Source organism: Pseudophryne corroboree, chromosome 2 (genome assembly GCF_028390025.1).
Source record: "Pseudophryne corroboree isolate aPseCor3 chromosome 2, aPseCor3.hap2, whole genome shotgun sequence".
NCBI lineage: Eukaryota > Metazoa > Chordata > Amphibia > Anura > Myobatrachidae > Pseudophryne > Pseudophryne corroboree.
The window spans coordinates 850,353,024-850,372,812 of record NC_086445.1 but is presented as its reverse complement, the minus strand read 5'-3'; positions in this window follow the sequence as shown (position 1 = coordinate 850,372,812).

The window sequence follows — 19,789 nt, the reverse complement described above, 5'->3', positions numbered from 1 at the left end:
ATCCTGCTGCAAAGCGGATAACTGAGGCCTTGACAACTATGTTGGTGTTAGACGTGCGTCCGGTATCCGCCGTTAGTTCACAGGGAACTAGACAATTTATTGAGGCAGTGTGCCCCCGTTACCAAATACCATCTATGTTCCACTTCTCTAGGCAGGCGATACCGAGAATGTACACGGATGTCAGAAAAAGACTCACCAGTGTCCTAAAAAATGCAGTTGTACCCAATGTCCACTTAACCACGGACATGTGGACAAGTGGAGCAGGGCAGGGTCAGGACTATATGACTGTGACAGCCCACTGGGTAGATGTATGGACTCCCGCCGCAAGAACAGCAGCGGCGGCACCAGTAGCAGCATCTCGCAAACGCCAACTCTTTCCTAGGCAGGCTACGCTTTGTATCACCGGTTTCCAGAATACGCACACAGCTGAAAACCTCTTACGGCAACTGAGGAAGATCATCGCGGAATGGCTTACCCCAATTGGACTCTCCTGTGGATTTGTGGCATCGGACAACGCCAGCAATATTGTGTGTGCATTAAATATGGGCAAATTCCAGCACGTCCCATGTTTTGCACATACCTTGAATTTGGTGGTGCAGAATTATTTAAAAAACGACAGGGGCGTGCAAGAGATGCTGTCGGTGGCCAGAAAAATTGCGGGACACTTTCGGCGTACAGGCACCACGTACAGAAGACTGGAGCACCACCAAAAACTACTGAACCTGCTCTGCCATCATCTGAAGCAAGAAGTGGTAACGAGGTGGAATTCAACCCTCTATATGCTTCAGAGGTTGGAGGAGCAGCAAAAGGCCATTCAAGCCTATACAATTGAGCACGATATAGGAGGTGGAATGCACCTGTCTCAAGTGCAGTGGAGAATGATTTCAACGTTGTGCAAGGTTCTGATGCCCTTTGAACTTGCCACACGTGAAGTCAGTTCAGACACTGCCAGCCTGAGTCATGTCATTCCCCTCATCAGGCTTTTGCAGAAGAAGCTGGAGACATTGAAGGAGGAGCTAACACGGAGCGATTCCGCTAGGCATGTGGGACTTGTGGATGGAGCCCTTAATTCGCTTAACAAGGATTCACGGGTGGTCAATCTGTTGAAATCAGAGCACTACATTTTGGCCACCGTGCTCGATCCTAGATTTAAAGCCTACCTTGGATCTCTCTTTCCGGCAGACACAAGTCTGCTGGGGTTGAAAGACCTGCTGGTGAGAAAATTGTCAAGTCAAGCGGAACGCGACCTGTCAACATCTCCTCCTTCACATTCTCCCGCAACTGGGGGTGCGAGGAAAAGGCTCAGAATTCCGAGCCCACCCGCTGGCGGTGATGCAGGGCAGTCTGGAGCAACTGCTGATGCTGACATCTGGTCCGGACTGAAGGACCTGACAACGATTACGGACATGTCGTCTACTGTCACTGCATATGATTCTCTCACCATTGAAAGAATGGTGGAGGATTATATGAGTGACCGCATCCAAGTAGGCACGTCACACAGTCCATACTTATACTGGCAGGAAAAAGAGGCAATTTGGAGGCCATTGCACAAACTGGCTTTATTCTACCTAAGTTGCCCTCCCACAAGTGTGTACTCCGAAAGAGTGTTTAGTGCCGCCGCTCACCTTGTCAGCAATCGGCGTACGAGGTTACATCCAGAAAATGTGGAGAAGATGATGTTCATTAAAATGAATTATAATCAATTCCTCCGCGGAGACATTGACCAGCAGCAATTGCCTCCACAAAGTACACAGGGAGCTGAGATGGTGGATTCCAGTGGGGACGAATTGATAATCTGTGAGGAGGGGGATGTACACGGTGATATATCGGAGGGTGATGATGAGGTGGACATCTTGCCTCTGTAGAGCCAGTTTGTGCAAGGAGAGATTAATTGCTTCTTTTTGGGGGGGGGTCCAAACCAACCCGTCATATCAGTCACAGTCGTGTGGCAGACCCTGTCACTGAAATGATGGGTTGGTTAAAGTGTGCATGTCCTGTTTTGTTTATACAACATAAGGGTGGGTGGGAGGGCCCAAGGACAATTCCATCTTGCACCTCTTTTTTCTTTTATTTTTCTTTGCGTCATGTGCTGTTTGGGGAGGGTTTTTTGGAAGGGACATCCTGCGTGACACTGCAGTGCCACTCCTAAATGGGCCCGGTGTTTGTGTCGGCCACTAGGGTCGCTAATCTTACTCACACAGTCAGCTACCTCATTGCGCCTCTTTTTTTCTTTGCGTCATGTGCTGATTGGGGAGGGTTTTTTGGAAGGGACATCCTGCGTGACACTGCAGTGCCACTCCTAAATGGGTCCGGTGTTTGTGTCGGCCACTAGGGTCGCTAATCTTACTCACACAGTCAGCTACCTCATTGCGCCTCTTTTTTTCTTTGCGTCATGTGCTGATTGGGGAGGGTTTTTTGGAAGGGACATCCTGCGTGACACTGCAGTGCCACTCCTAAATGGGCCCGGTGTTTGTGTCGGCCACTAGGGTCGCTAATCTTACTCACACAGTCAGCTACCTCATTGCGCCTCTTTTTTTCTTTGCGTCATGTGCTGATTGGGGAGGGTTTTTTGGAAGGGCCATCCTGCGTGACACTGCAGTGCCACTCCTAAATGGGCCCGGTGTTTGTGTCGGCCACTAGGGTCGCTAATCTTACTCACACAGTCAGCTACCTCATTGCGCCTCTTTTTTTCTTTGCGTCATGTGCTGATTGGGGAGGGTTTTTTGGAAGGGACATCCTGCGTGACACTGCAGTGCCACTCCTAAATGGGCCCGGTGTTTGTGTCGGCCACTAGGGTCGCTAATCTTACTCACACAGTCAGCTACCTCATTGCGCCTCTTTTTTTCTTTGCGTCATGTGCTGATTGGGGAGGGTTTTTTGGAAGGGACATCATGCGTGACACTGCAGTGCCACTCCTAAATGGGCCCGGTGTTTGTGTCGGCCACTAGGGTCGCTTATCTTACTCACACAGTCAGCTACCTCATTGCGCCTCTTTTTTTCTTTGCGTCATGTGCTGATTGGGGAGGGTTTTTTGGAAGGGACATCCTGCGTGACACTGCAGTGCCACTCCTAGATGGGCCAGGTGTTTGTGTCGGCCACTAGTGTCGCTTAGCTTAGTCATCCAGCGACCTTGGTGCAAATTTTAGGACTAAAAATAATATTGTGAGGTGTGAGGTATTCAGAATAGACTGAAAATGAGTGGAAATTATGGTTTTTGAGGTTAATAATAATATGGGATCAAAATGACCCCCAAATTCTATGATTTAAGCTGTTTTTTAGTGTTTTTTTAAAAAAACACCCGAATCCAAAACACACCCGAATCCGACAAAAAAAATTCGGTGAGGTTTTGCCAAAACGCGGTCGAACCCAAAACACGGCCGCGGAACCGAACCCAAAACCAAAACACAAAACCCGAAAAATTTCAGGCGCTCATCTCTAATACACAGGGTGACAAACAGAGGGTGACGACAGCACGTACAGTATATACAGGGAGACAGAGGGACATACACGGGGACAGAGAGACATATACACCAGGGATGTGCAGTCAGTGGAGGCAGGGCCTCCCCTGTCATAATGATTAAAATAATAAAAAGAAGATCTTTATAACAGAGTCTGTGATAAATATCTTCTTTTATTATTTTAACCATTCCCTCCGTAGAAAATCTCTGCATCTTAGGGTGGGAGGAAGCAGGAGAGGTGCTTCCCACTGTTAACATTAAAGTCCGGGCAGCGGGTGGCGGGCAGGGCGAAGCAATGGGCTGTAAAAGCCCATTGAAAATGCATGGTGAAGCGGCACCTATACTGGTGACTCAATGACAGGGGCTTGCATTCAGCCCACATGAATGCACGCCCCTGTCAGTCCCCCAGATGTGATTGGGCCAGCAGGCACATGCGGTGGCGCAATGCGGTGGGCATCATGGCGGTGGGGAAAGGGTGGCTGGCGGCAGACCTGGATCCGAGAGGATCCAGCCCCTGCCAGCCACTCCGCAGAGTTCGGCAGCAGAGAGCAGCTTCCAATTTAAAAAATGGCTCCTCAGCGCCATTTTTAAAATTCAAGATGGCCACCGTGAACCAATCACGGCTCGCCGCGTCATCGCTCAGCCCCCTCTGGCTGACTTATAAGTAGAGATAAGCAGGTTCGCCGAGAACCGAACCCCCCCAAACTCCACGTGGCAAACACGGGTCCGAGCCCGGCTCGGTTATTCCCGCCTGACTCGGAGAACCCGAACGAGGCAAAACGTCATCATCCTGCTGTCGGATTCTCGCGAGATTCGGATTCCATATAAAGAGCCACGCACTGCCACCATTTTTCACTCGGGCATTGTAGAGAGTACAGAGAGGATGTGGCTACGTTCTCTCAGTAGTTCTCAGAATCAGTGCTTAGTATCAGTGCTTATTGTCTTGTGCTGCATCGTGCTGCTCAGTAATACTAGTACAGTGTCTCTCTTGTGCTGCATCTTGCTGCTGTAGGGTGGTGTGGTAGTAGTGTCCTGTGACTGTGCATCGGTCATCACCATTCCAGTCACAGTGGTATCTGGGGGGTGACAATTCCAGAGTGCTTTTGTGAGGCTCACTAATACTAGTACAGTGTCTTGTGCTGCATCGTGCTGCTCAGTGTCAGTTCTCAGTAGTATCATCAGTGCTCAGTATCACTGCTCATTGTCTTGTGCTATTCAGTAATACTACATTACTAATACTAGTACAGTGTCTTGTGCTGCATCGTGCTGCTCAGTGTCAGTTCTCAGTAGTATCATCAGTGCTCAGTATCACTGCTCACTGTCATGTGCTGCTCAGTAATACTACATTACTAATACTAGTACAGTGTCTTGTGCTGCATCGTGCTGCGCAGTGTCAGTGCTCAGTAGTATCATCAGTGCTCAGTATCACTGCTCATTGTCTTGTGCTATTCAGTAATACTACATTACTAATACTAGTACAGTGTCTTGTGCTGCATCGTGCTGCTCAGTGTCAGTTCTCAGTAGTATCATCAGTGCTCAGTATCACCAGTGGCGTAAGTTCGTCCCAGTTGCCCGGAGGCAAGATAAATATTGGTGTCCCCCTATTTCCTATATTAAGATAAGTGTGTGTGTGTGTGTGTGTGTGTGCGTGCGTGCGTGCGTGTGTGTGTGTGTGCTGTATTTATACATTTAATTGTCTTTTATTTTAAATCACACATTTCTTAGCAGGATTAGAACCCATGACCTGTTACACTGACAGCAGATACTTTACTGATTTAGTTATTTGTTCCTGTACAGGAAGCATGAGAATTCTAACTATATGAAGTTACGTGTGATTGTCAGAGAAGTATTTTCATATAGTTAACATTCTCATATTTCCTATACAGGAGCAAATAGCTTCATCAGTAAGGTGTCTGCTTCCAGTGTAATAGGTTGTGGTTTCTAATCCTGGGTGTGATACTTGTAAAATGTGTATATTCAGTATAATAAAGAGGGTGTGATGTGTAAGGTGCAGGGACCAGTGAGGAAGTCGGCCACTGAAAAGACAGCGGCAGCTATCAATTAACTTAATTCAATGGTGTCACAGAATGGGAGGAGAGGTGCCCCCTTCAGAGCCGGAGCCCGGCGGCAGATGACTCCGTTGCCTCCCAGAGTTCTGCCTCTGAGTATCACTGCTCACTGTCATGTGCTGCTCAGTAATACTACATTACTAATACTAGTACAGTGTCTTGTGCTGCATCGTGCTGCGCAGTGTCAGTGCTCAGTAGTATCATCAGTGCTCAGTATCACTGGTCACTGCTCAGTGTCTTGTGCTGCATCTTGCTGCTGTAGGGTGCTGTGGTAGTGTCCTGTCACTGTGCATATGTCATCATCATTCCAGTCACAGTAGTATCTGGTATCTATCTAGTGGTATCTAATTCCAGACATTACTGCATCTAATTCCAGATATATTACTGGCATATAATTCCACACATTAAAAAATGGAGAACAAAAATTTGGAGGGCAAAATAGGGAAAAATCAAGATCCACTTCCACCTAGTGCTGAAGCTGCTGCCACTAGTCATGGCAGAGATGATGAAATGCCATCAATGTCGTCTGCCAAGGCCGATGCCCAATGTCATAGTAGAGAGCATGTAAAATCCAAAAAGCAAAAGTTCAGAAAAATGACCCAAAAATCTAAATTAAAATCGTCTGAGGAGAAGCGTAAACTTGCCAATATGCCATTTACGACACAGAGTAACAAGGAACGGTTAAGGCCCTCTCCTATGTTCCTCATGACTAGCTGTTCAGCTTCACAGGACTATGGAAGCACTCATCCTCCCGCTAGAAAAATGAAAAGAGTTAAGCTGGCAAAAGCACAGCAAAGAACTGTGCGTTCTAAATCACAAATCCCCAAGGAGAGTCCAATTGTGTCGGTTGCGATGCCTGACCTTCCCAATACTGGATGGGAAGAGGTGGCTCCTTCCACCATTTTGCAAGTGCTGGAAGTAGCACCCACAGTCCAGTTCCTGATATTCAAATTGAAGATGTCACTGTTGAAGTACACCAGGATGAGGATATGGGCGTTGCTGGCGCTGAGGAGGAAATTGACGAGGAGGATTCTGAAGGTGAGGTGGTTTGTTTAAGTCAGGCACTGGGGGAGACACCTATTGTCCATGGGGTGAATAAGGCCATTGACATGCCTGGTCAAAATACAAAAAACAAAATCACCTCTTCGGTGTGGAATTATTTCAACAGAAATGCGGACAACAGGGGTTTATTTACTAATATCTTGTGTGTTTGTGCCGTTTTTAAGGGAGTTTGATCTCGAATGGTATCGGGTGCATTTTCCTGGAACAGAAATGCGGACAACAGGTGTCAAGCCGTGTGTGCCTTTGTCAAGCTGTAATAAGTAGGGGTAAGGACGTTAACCACCTAGGAACATCCTCCTTATACGTCACCTGGAGCACATTCATCAGAAGTCATTGACAAGTTAAAAAAAACTTTGGGTAACAGCGGAAGCATTCCACTGACAACTAAATCCTTCTTCCTCTTGTACCCAAGCTCCTGCAAACCACACCAACACTCCCTCAATGTCAATTTCCTCTTTAGACAGGAACGCCAATAGTCCTGCAGGCCATGTCACTGGCAGATGACGAGTCCTCTCCTAACCTGGGATTCCTACGATGGATCCTTGAGTGGAACGCCTACTGCTGCTGGCGCTGCTGTTGTTGCTGCTGGGAGTCGATCGTCATCCCAGAGGGGACAGTCGGAAGACCACTTGTACTACTTCCAGTAAGACCTGTCCAACAGTCCTTTGCGAGGAAGATGAAATATCACAGCAGTCATCCTGTTGCAAAGCGGATAACTCAGGCCTTGACAACTATGTTGGTGTTAGACATGCGACCGGTATCCACCGCTAGTTCACAGGGACTTAGAGAATTGCTTGAGGTAGTGTGTCCCCGGTACAATCCATCTAGGTTCCACTTCTCTAGGCAGGCGATACCGAGAATGTACACAGACGTGAGAAAAAGTGTCCTCAATGTCCTAAAAATGCAGTTGTACCCACTGTCCACTAACCACGGACATGTGGACAAGTGGAGCAGGGCAGACTAGGGACTATATGACTGTGACAGCCCACTGGGTAGATGTATTGCCTCCCACAGCAACAACAGCGGCGACACCAGTAGCAGCATCTCGCAAACGCCAACTCGTTCCTAGGCAGGCTACGCTTTGTATCACCGCTTTCCATAAAAGGCACACAGCTGACAACCTCTTACGGAAACTGAGGAACATCATCGCAGAATGGCTTACGCCAATTGGACTGTCCTGGGGATTTGTGATATCGGACAACGCCACCAATATTGTGCGTGCATTACATCTGGGCAAATTCCAGCGCGTCCCATGTTTTATACATACAATTAATTTGGTGGTGCATAATTTTTTGAAAAACGAGAGGGGCATGCAGGAGATGCTGTCGGTGGCCTGAAAAATTGCGGGCCACTTTCGGCATTCAGCCACCACGTGCCGAAGACTGGAGCGCCAGCAAACACTCCTGAACATGCCCTGCCATTAGCTGAAGCAAGAGGTGGTAACGAGGTTACTTCAGAGGATGGAGGAGCAGCAAAAGGCTATTCAAGCCTATACATCTGCCTACGATATAGGCAAAGGAGGGGGAATGCACCTGACTCAAGAGCAGTGGTGAATGATTTCCATGTTGTGCAAGGTTCTCCAACCCTTTGAACTTGCCACACGTGAAGTCAGTTCAGACACTGCCAGCCTAAGTCAGGTCATTCCCCTCATCAGGCTTTGCAGAAGCAGCTGGAGAGATTGAAGGAAGAGCTAAAACAGAGCGATTCCGCTAGGCATGTGGGACGTGTGGATGGAGCCCTTCATTCACTTAACCAGGATTCACGGGTGGTTAATCTGTTGAAATCAAATCACTACATTTTGGCCACTGTGCTCAATCCTAGGTTTAAAGCCTATGTTGTATCTCTTTCCGGCAGACACAAGTCTGCAGATGTTCAAAGACCTGCTGGTGAGACAATTGTCAAGTCAAGCGGAACGTGACCCGCCAACAGCTCCTCCTTCATTTTCTACCGCCACTGGAGCTGCCCAGAAAAGGATAACATTTCCAAAACCACCCGCTGGCGGTGATGCAGGGCAGTCAGGAGCAAGTGCTGACATCTGGTCCGGACTAAAGGACCAGCCAACGATTACTGACATGTCGCCTACTGTCACTGCATATGATTCTGTCACCATTGAAAGAATGGTGGAGGATTATATGAGTGACAGCATCCAAGTAGGCATGTCAGACAGTCCGTATGTATACTGGTAGGAAAAAGGCAATTTGGAGGCCCTTGCACAAACTGCCTTTATTTTACCTAAGTGCCCCCCCCCCCCTCACCCCCTCCAGTGTGTACTCCGAAAGAGTGTTTAGTTCAGCCGGTCACCTTCTCAGCGAACGGCGTAGGAGGTTACTTCCACTAAATGTGGAGAAGATGATGTTCATCAAAATGAATTATAAATTCCTCCGTGGAGACATTTATCATCAATTGCCTCCAGAAAGTACACAGGGACCTGTGATGGTGGATTCCAGTGGGGACGAATTAATACTCTGTGAGGAGGAAGATGTACAAAGTGAAAGGGGTGAGGAATTGGAAGATGAGGAGGAGGTGGATATCTTGCCTCTGTAGAGCCAGTTTGTGCATGCAGAGATTGATTGCTTCTTTTTTGGTGGGGGCCCAAACCAACCAGTCATTTCAGCCACAGTCGTGTGGCAGAACCTGTCGCTGAAATGATGGGTTTGTTAAAGTGTGCATGTCGTGTTTATACAACATAAGGGTGGGTGGGAGGGCCCAGGGATAATTCCATCTTGCACCTCTTTTTTTATTTATCTTTGCATTATGTGCTGTTTGGGGACTATTTTTTTAAGTGCCATCCTGTCTGACACTGCAGTGTCACTCCTAGATGGGCCAGGTGTTTGTGCCGCCCACTTGGGTCGCTTAGCTTAGTCATCCAGCGACCTCGGTGCAAATTTTAGGACTAAAAATAATATTGTGAGGTGTTCAGAATAGACTGGAAATGAAAGGAAATTATGGTTATTGAGGTTAATAATACTATAGGATGCAAATTACCCCCACATTCTATGATTTTAGCTGTTTTTGAGGTTTTTTAAAAAAAATCACCCGAATCCAAAACCCGAAAGGGTGGTTTTGCCAAAACGCGTCCGAATCCAAAATACGACCGCGGATCCGAATCCAAAACCAAAACACGAAAAATGCCCGCTGCACATCTCTACTTATAAGTCAGCGCGAGGGAGCGGCTGTCAGTCCGACGGCGGAGGAGGAGCAGAGAAGAGCTCCTGAAGCAAGAAGATGCCGTGGAAGTCCTGGATTGGCGGCAGTCATGCAAAAGAGCTTAACAGCTGTCACCCACCAGGTGAACGCAGAAGATGCCGTGGAAGCCCTGGGGAGGTGGTGGCCATGCAAAAGAGCTGCCCAAAGGCTGCCGCCCCCCAGGTGAAGAACCTGTACAATAAACTTTTTTTTTTTTTAAATGTGTTGTGTGTTTATTTTAATATTTTCTTTACAGGATGACTACAGGTGCCAGCAGGCACTTTATATCCGGGCTGCTGGCACTTGTGGTTCTCCAAGTGCCGGCATGCTGGGGCAGGCTTGCTGGGACCTGTAGGCCCCCTGTAAAGAATATTAGCGCGGCATGAACCCTGCACACACCGCCACCCGGGGTGCGGGGCATAACACTGGGCTGGTTGTTGCTCGGGAGGGGGCCCCCCATTCAATTTTTCTGGGGTCCCCACTTTCCGAGTAATTTCAGCCCTGGGCTGACTGGTTTATGGGGTGTTTAATGCCGAGTGTCTCCCCTGCTATGGCATTACTCCCCCTTGCTGGTTCAGCCTAGTGCTGGTGTTTCTTAAATAGGGGGAGCCCATTTTTTTTAAAATATTAAACGGGGGGGGGGGGGGGACGGTGCTAGAGCCAGAAGATGCCGTGGAAGTCCTGGATGGGCTGAGGCCATGCAAAAGAGCTTAACGGCCGCCGCCCACCAGGTGAAGCCAGAAGACACCGTGGAAGCCCTGGGGAGGCGGTGGCCATGCAAATGAGATGCCCAAAGACCGCCGCCCCCCAAGTGAAGAACCTGTACAATAAACTTTTTTTTTTTAAATGTAAATATTTTCTTTACAGGATGACTACAGGTGCTGGGGCAGGCTTGCTGGGACCTGTAGGCCCCCTGTAAATAACAATATTAGCGTGGCATGAACCCCGCACCAACCGCCACCAGGGGTGCGGGGCATAACACTGGGATGGTTGTTGCTCGGGAGGGGGGCCCCCATTTCAATTTTTCTGGGGTCCCCACTTTCCGAGTAATTTCAGCCCTGGGCTCACTGGTTTGGGGGGTGTTTAATGCTATGGCAGGGGGACCCCATACCGAGTGTCTCACCCTGCTATGGCATTACTCCCCCTGGCTGGTTTAGCCTGGTGCTGGTTTTTCTTAAATAGGGGGAGCCCCATTTTTTTTATATTAAACGGGGTGGGAAGGGGGGGGGGAGACGGCGCTAGTGATTCATCCAGTGCCTCCCCAGCCACAGACCTCACCGTACGTCACTGATATACACAGGGTGACAGTGACCCCTCATGCAGAAACTCTGTGCCCTCTCCTACCACAGCATCACTTTACCCAGCAGAATAGATCACAGTAACACCCAACAACAATCACAGCAATCACCCCTCACCCGGCCAGCACACAGCACCTGTATATCCACCACAGCAGGCAGCTCAGCACCCTTAACTTCAAGCTGAGTTGACTTTAAGTTTCAACAAAACATTTTTTACAAAAGTAAAGCTTACTGCCTAGCTGTGCATCTGCTCTTCAGGCTCTGCTCCCTGTGGGGAGGGCAGGGAAGGCGGGGGTGGGGGGAGGGGAAGAGCGGCTCCATGGTTGGCAGGCTTTAGTGTAGGGACACTTTGGTAGGAGGAGGAGCTGCTGTGGCTGGGCAAGCGCAGCAGCCCTCCTCCATTGGCCATTTTTATTGCTGCCCGCTGCCCTGCTTCCCACTCCAGCTGCTGCTGTATAAGCACAATACATCCCGGCCACACAGCAGACGCCTCACTAAGCAATAATGTGGACACTGCTGTGTAACATGTCCCTGACTCCTTGCTATATGAGCTACCCGATCGGAGCCGAGCTCTGATCGTGGTAGCGATAAGCAGCAGATACAGAGGGGGGAGATGGAGGTTACCGAGTGTGCAACCTTCTGGATGCACCGTGTGCCGCATTGTCATGCTACGGATAAGTGGACAGTGCCACGCACCAGTGGCCGCGTTATTTCTTAGAGAGGCGCCCGCTGTGTCACCGGAACGTGTTGTGCTTATACAGTAGATACTGTATACAAACACGTTTAGAGTAGAAAGCAGCAGACCCACAGTTATTTGCCTCGGCTGCATACCTTTGCTCAGTGGGATGCGCTGGCACTGACCGCTGCTATTACTTTACACAGCGGGCAACGCTGCCGCTAGTAGCGGCAGCTGCAGGCTCAGGTGGGCAATCACGCAGCCAGGTGGATGGAGCCCCCCCCCCATTCCGATGCCCCTGTATAGGACGGCTGATGTATTGCTACATTGGTCATCCTGTCGTCCGATAGCCACATCGTCTAGTGTGTACCCAGTTTCAGAGTTAGTTGTGCAATCTTATTATGCTGTGATACGTTTTAAATGTGTTTTTCAATGTTTCACTAGTGACCTCCGTCAGTATATAAAAACCTTTTAAAATGTAAAATGAGACCATGGGCTTTGTTTGGAGTTGGATGCAAAAAGTAAACTGTAAAAGTTAGGAGGAATTTTCTGCACTGATATTTGCATTATATTTGTTTCTTGTTAACCATGCCAGCAGTAAACATGCACAGGTTACAATTGTGGCTGAATATCGCACTCTCAAGTAATTTAATAAATCAGAGATATTTTATTTCATTTCTTCTTCAATTAGGTCAGTGTTTCCCAACCTCGGCCCTCAAGGCACATCTATAGCCCGGGGGGACTATAGGGGTGATTCAGACCTGGTCACTAAGCTGCTAACTTGGCTGTGTTCAGATAGTCGCCGCCCCCAAGGGGGAGTGTAAATTTGCTGTTCAAATGTGCAATCCCATGTATACACCGAGCTGCAAAAATCCACTGTGTGCAGTCTCTGCGCAGCCCAGGACGTACTCCTACAGTGCAATGAGAACAGGCTGATCGGGGCCGGAGCTGACATCACACACCCTCCCTGAAAACGCATGGTCACGCCTGCGTTTTTCTGGACACTCTCAGTGAATGGCCAGTTACCACCCACAAACAGCGTCCTACTGTCAATCACCTTGCAAATGCCCGTGCGATCAGAATTTTTGCACCATCCTGTTGCTGACCAGCGATGCCTATTATTGTTGTCCGACGTGCATGTACATTGCGGTGCACACACATGCGCAGATCGCCCACTGTACGAAAGCGCACAGCAGCGATCAGGTGTGAATCACCCCCTATGTTTGATTGTAGGTTTTGGGCGATTTTGCATTCTATTTGCATTCAATTTTACATTTGGAGATTTACTAAAGGCAAAATTGAATGTCATATTGAATATAATACCAAATCCCACTAAAAATTTAATATTGGCAAAATGTTTTTATATATACAAATATAGGATCCTCTGATTTACTACTGTAACTTTTGAAATCAAATCAAACTTCAAATCCCCAAAATAATAGACTTCTAACAGGCGATTTGAGCAGCTAAACATTCTATTCCTTAAACCTTCATTATGATGGCTATAAAAGTAGAGATGATGGACGCTATGCCGATTTTCTTGCAATTATGCAAATGCACCAAAGCCTAATAGTGATGCACTTGACAGTCAGTCACCATTTGTGAGTGTTGATGGGAGAGTGGTGGCTAAACCGCAGGTGTTGTGGTCATTTTGGGGCGTATCGTTGGGTGCGCCTTTGATTCCTTACTCATGCAGCGTGCCTCTGGCAACTCTATTCACGATGTGTCCAGTGATTTCATTGAGCTGACGATTATGGAGGGATGTGCGTGTGCGCTGGGAATGTGTATGCAGTTGCTGTGCCTTTGGGATTGCTCCGGTGGGCATCGCTGTACTTTTCAGGACTGCTGTGTTTATTTAATAATATTGCACATCCTCAACGTGTACAATCATAGCTGCAGTCGCCATAGCATCTATCCATGAATCAGGCCAGATATTAATAATACTGTAAAGGCTCTGGGCGTAATTCATGTTTGCACGCTAATGATTAGCAAGTGTGATTTCTTAGGCTACAAAACTACTAGTGTTAGCAAGTGCTGCTGCCGCCCGGAAGTGAAAAGAGATACCCACCGGAGCCATTTCAAAATGATTCGCAACTGCGTACGCATTCACAGACTGCACGCAGACAACATACAACAATGATGAACATCGCAGTTAAGGGTTGGTCTATGGCTACACAAACTGAACACAGCAGTAGCGACTTATCATGTGTTTGCATGTACAAGCTCACAGCCGTCCGCAATTACATGCCCCAAAAACAGCCATGCCACACCTGCGGTTTTTTCAACCATTCCCCATTAACACCTCCAAATGGTCACTTTCTGTCATTTTGCAATTAAATCCTCATTACGAGCGGGAGCACTGCATTGCAAACGCAGCACATGCGCAGTGTGTCTATAATTACTCCATTGCATGATAATCGTTCATTGTGTACAAACATGACAGGTCCAAATTACATGATTTTTAGATGTTTTTTTCCAATTTTAAAAGAAATCAAGAAACACTTGAGGATCTGCGCACATCTCTAATAAAAAGGGGCACAAACATGTGGTTCACTGTGGCTGTAAGAATTATGGGCCTCATTCAGAAATGGACACAGTGCACATTGCCCCTGCATCTTTGGATTCCCCGCTCCCAAGTGGAGATTGGAGACTGTGGCTAAGGGGCCACTGCACATGCACAAAACGGGTCCTGTGCATGTGCAAGTGCCCCACCATGGGAGAAGTAAGCAATCCAGTACATGTGCCCCTCCATCTAAGATGTATGCAAACCAGAATTAGAGGAACCACAGCAGCTTCTTGCATGTGATATATTTGGACCAATAGAAATAAATGAGGAAGTTATTTTCAATTTTCCATCTAATTTTATAGATGATTTTGAAAGGCATTTACTAAACCAAACACAAAATCACTTCTCAAAATTAACAACATTGAATTTGATTTTAAAATCAAATGCAAAATTGAATATTAGTGAATTAGGAATTTGATTAGTGATTTAGAAGTTTGATTTGACTCGATTTCAGCAAACTGAAATTGACCATAAAATCTAATCCAAAATAAAAAAATTAGTAAATATACTCCCAGGTTTTACTGATATCCACACTTGAGCACAGATGGTCAAAGCAAAATAACTGGTGTGCTAATTAAGTCACCTGTACTCAAGTATGGTTAGTCTTAAAACCTGGACTGTTAGTTTACCTTGAGGATCGTGGTTAGGAACCCCTGAATTAGGTGGTAGGGACTGATATCACTGACAACTTATGAATCAACAGTTTGAGAAAGCAGAAGAAAGGATTGTCCTAGCGTGATACACTTTATTTGAAACCTCAGCAAATATACAGTATACAGGTTGAGTATCCCATATCCAAATATTCTGAAATACAGAAAATTCCAAAATACAGAATTTTTTGAGTGAGAGTGAGATAGTGAAACCTTTGTTTTCTGATGGCTCAATGTACACAAACTTTGTTTAACACACAAAGTTATTAAAAATATTGTATTAAATGACCTTCAGGCTGTGTATATAAGGTGTATATCAAGCATAAATGAACTGTATGAATGTACACACACTTTGTTTAATGCACAAAGTTATTACAAATATTGGCTAAAATTACCTTCAGGCTGCGTGTATAAGGTGTATATGAAACATAAATGCATTCTGTGCTTAGACTTAGGTCCCATCGCCATGATATCTCATTATGGTATGCAATTATTCCAAAATACGGAAAAATCCGATATCCAAAATACTTCTGGTCCCAAGCATTTTGGATAAGGGATACTCAACCTGTATTAAAAACATCTATTATAGGGATAATAGGAAGTAGTGAAAGTAAAAAAACAAACAAAAAACTTGTCTACAATCAATAAGCAGATTAAAACAATTACACCATCACAACTCTTCTTATGAACAATTGCGTAGAAGATAATAGATAGTAAATATATATAAATATATATATATATATATATATTGTAACACTGTAGGGGTGCAGCACGCAGCAGCTGAGGAACAACACAAGTCCAGTGTCTGGTACAACTGGCCCCGGCCAGTTTTATTGAAACAGAAAATAAAACAAACACCAAAAGAAAATACCTTGCCTGTCCGGCACTAACTAAACACAAGATGTTCCTAACTATCACTAAACAAAAACACAGAGTTCTCCAGTAAACACTGTATAGCTCACTTGTATCAGGAAGCGTGTTTCTCTCACACAGATCCCTCCAGTCTTCCCAGGTAGTCTCTCATACTAATCAGGCTAGCAGCCCTATAACACTCTTACACAGCTGAAACCCTGATTAGCCCTCTGTGAGGCCAAAGACCCGAACTGGGCCCAATGTCTAGAACTCGCCTTATCTCTCTCTCAGAGCCTTTACCCAGCTTTTACAGCAAACTGAAAAGGTTCTGACAAAACAAAAGCATTTTTCCTAGAAGTTTCCATTTTCTAAAACATGTAAGACAAGAACCTGGGACAAACATACCTGCCCTCAAACACTATCCCAGTGTTCTTGTCACATATCCCCCTCTCCTGTTTCGACCTAGGGGCCGGAACACTTGTAGCCCCCAAACAGAAGATGCGAGACAATGCATCTGCGTTGGCCAATTGTGTTCCCGGTCTATGTTCGACAGTAAACTTAAAATCCTGCAACGCTAGAAACCATCTAGTTACCCGAGCATTCTTGCCTCTATTTACATACATCCATTTTAAAGGGGCATGATCCGTCACTAGTCTGAACTGTCTACCCAAGAGGTAATATCTCAAGGTATCTAGTGCCCACTTAATGGCCAAAGCCTCCTTTTCCACAATGGCATACCTTTTTTCATGCTCATTGAGTTTCCTACTCAAATAAATGATAGGGTGTTCGTCCCCATCTCTGGTTTGGGACAGCACAGCACCTATCCCTACCTCTGAGGCATCTGTCTGTACCACAAATTCTTTTGAAAAATCTGGTGTTATCAACACCGGTTGTGAACACAAAGCCACTTTTAACGCTTGGAACGCTTTTTCTGCATCAGGGTTCCATTTCACCATATTTGACTGCTTCCCTTTGGTAAGGTCTGACAACGGCACCGCTGTGGTCGCAAAACTGGGAATAAACCGTCTATAGTACCCAGTAATTCCCAAAAAAGCCCTTACCTGTTTTTTATTCACTGGACGAGGCCAGTTTTGAATAGCATCAATTTTATTCAATTGGGGCCTAATCAGACCTCTGCCTATGGTGAAGCCCAAGTATTTGACCTCCTCCATTGCGAGGCAGCACTTCTTTGGGTTAGCAGTTAACCCTGCCTCTCTGATTGAGTCCAGTACTGCTTGTACTTTAACCAAATGGGACCCCCAGTCTGTACTGTGAATTACCACATCATCCAAATAGGCAGCTGCATATTTTCTATGGGGCCTCAAAATTTTATCCATCGCCCGTTGAAAGGTTGCTGGAGCCCCATGCAACCCAAAGGGTAACATCTTATACTGGTACAGCCCCTCCGGAACCGAAAAGGCTGTTTTTTCTTTGGCGCTATCAGATAAAGGTATTTGCCAGTAACCTTTGGTCAGGTCCAACGTGGTGAGAAACCTGGCTGTTCCCAGCCTTTCTACAAGCTCATCCACACGGGGCATGGGGTATGCGTCAAACTTGGACACCTCATTTAACTTACGAAAGTCATTACAGAAGCGTATGCTACCGTCGGGCTTCGGGATGAGCACTATGGGACTGGACCACTCACTGTTAGACTCCTCTATGACTCCAAGTTCTAACATGGTTTTAACTTCTTTAGAAATAGCTTCTTGCTGAGCTTCAGGAATCCTATAGGGCTTTAAATGAACCCTGACCCCTGGTTCTGTGACAATGTCATGTTTTATTATGGTCGTTCGGCCAGGCAGCTCTGAAAATATCTCCCTATTTTGGATGAGAAATTCTTTAACCTGATTGTTCTGATCAGCTGATAATGTCTCTGACACCTTCACTGCGGGAAGCATCCGGGGTGAAGACACCGAAGGGCAAGGCTCCGCTGACAGAGACAACCTATCTTTCCAGGGTTTGATTAAGTTAACATGGTAGATCTGCTCTGGTTTTCTCTTTCCCGGCTGGTATACTTTGTAATTAACCTCATTCACTTTTTCCCTAATCTCAAATGGACCCTGCCATTTAGCTAGGAATTTGCTTTCCACAGTGGGTACCAAAACAAGAACTCTATCTCCAGGAACAAATTCCCGTATCTTGGCACTCCGGTTATAGACCCTCTGTTGAGCACTTTGGGCCTGTTCCATGTGCTCTCTGACAACAGGTACCACGGCTGCAATCCTATCCTGCATTTGTGTTATATGTTCAATAACGCTCCTATAAGGAGTGGGCTGTCCTTCCCACGTCTCTTTGGCAATGTCCAACAGCCCTCTGGGGTGTCTACCATACAACAAATCAAATGGAGAAAACCCCGTAGAGGACTGAGGAACTTCTCTGATGGCCATTAACAAGTAGGGCAACAAACAATCCCAGTTTTTCCCATCTCTCTCAACAACCTTTTTTAACATACTTTTTAATGTTTTATTAAACCTTTCCACCAACCCGTCAGTTTGGGGATGGTAGATGGACGTCCTGAGGTGAGTGACCTTAAATAATTTGCACAATTCTTTCATGACCCTTGACATAAATGGAGTACCTTGGTCAGTCAAAATTTCTTTTGGTATTCCCACTCTACTAAAAACCTGCACCAGCTCCCTAGCTATCGCCTTGGTTGTGACAGTGCGTAAAGAGACAGCCTCAGGATATCGAGTGGCATAGTCCATTATTACCAGGATATACTGATGGCCCCGAGCGGACTTCAACAAGGGCCCCACGAGATCCATGGCTATTCTGTCAAACGGGACCTCTATAATAGGCATGGGAACTAGTGGGCTCCTGAAATGGGGTCTAGGGGCATGATACTGGCACTCAGGACAGGAAGAACAATATTCAGACACTTCTTTATAAACCCCTGGCCAAAAGAACCTTTGTAAAACTCTTTCAGTGGTTTTTTCTGCCCCTAAATGTCCTGCTGTAACGTGACTATGAGCTAAATCTAGTACCGTTCTCCGATAAGGCTGGGGTACTACCAGCTGTTCCACCACATCCTCACCCTTTTTGACAATGTGGTACAAGAGCTCATTACAGATGGCCATGTGGGGATACGTAACCCTGTCACCTGGTACCACAGGCTCCCCATTAACAATCTTAACATTCTCTCTAGCCTTTATCAAGGTAGGATCCTTTAACTGTTCAGATGCAAACAGATCCTTTTTTACCTCCAGGTCAGGCACGCTTTCGTTTCTAACCACTATGTCTCTGTTCCCAGCAAGAGGGTCCTCACTGGACTCCCCATCTGTCACTTCCCCAGCCAAACTGGCAAAAAGCAAAGGGTCAGAAAGTTCCGAAGACACACTTACATCCATACAATCACCGGTATTACCAACTGGCTCTTCACTTCTCACATCTGTTGATAAACGTGATTCCCACAGTTTCCAAAAATGAGGAAAATCCCTCCCTATTATGGCCTTATGCACCAAGGTGGGGACCAGTCCTACTTTAACCATTGCTGACCCACAACACGTTTCTATATTTACTTCAGCAGTGACATAATATTGGGTATCCCCATGTATGCAAGTTACCCCAATAGGTATTTGCTGGACCTTTAAGGGGTTCACTAACCCAGCTTTCACGAGGGTAACTAAACTTCCTGAATCCAGCAAGGCCTCTACCCGGTTACCCTCTAAGAACACATCACACATTTGTTTTTCCAGCTCAGGTGAAGGTACCACAGTACAGGCTAACCAAGCAAAGAAAGACATTCTACGACATTCAAAGGCAGCATCACATTGCATGGGTTCTTGCATGACTGGGCAATTGGCAATAACATGACCTGGCATACCACATCTAAAACATTTAACCACACGATTATCAACCCGTTTGGGCAACATAGACCGTTCTAGCCCCATTGGCCTGTCTCCAGGGCCAGTGTTTACAGTCTCTCCAGCCTTGCGTTCTCTTAACCGCCCAGCAACGGTTTCCCACGGAACA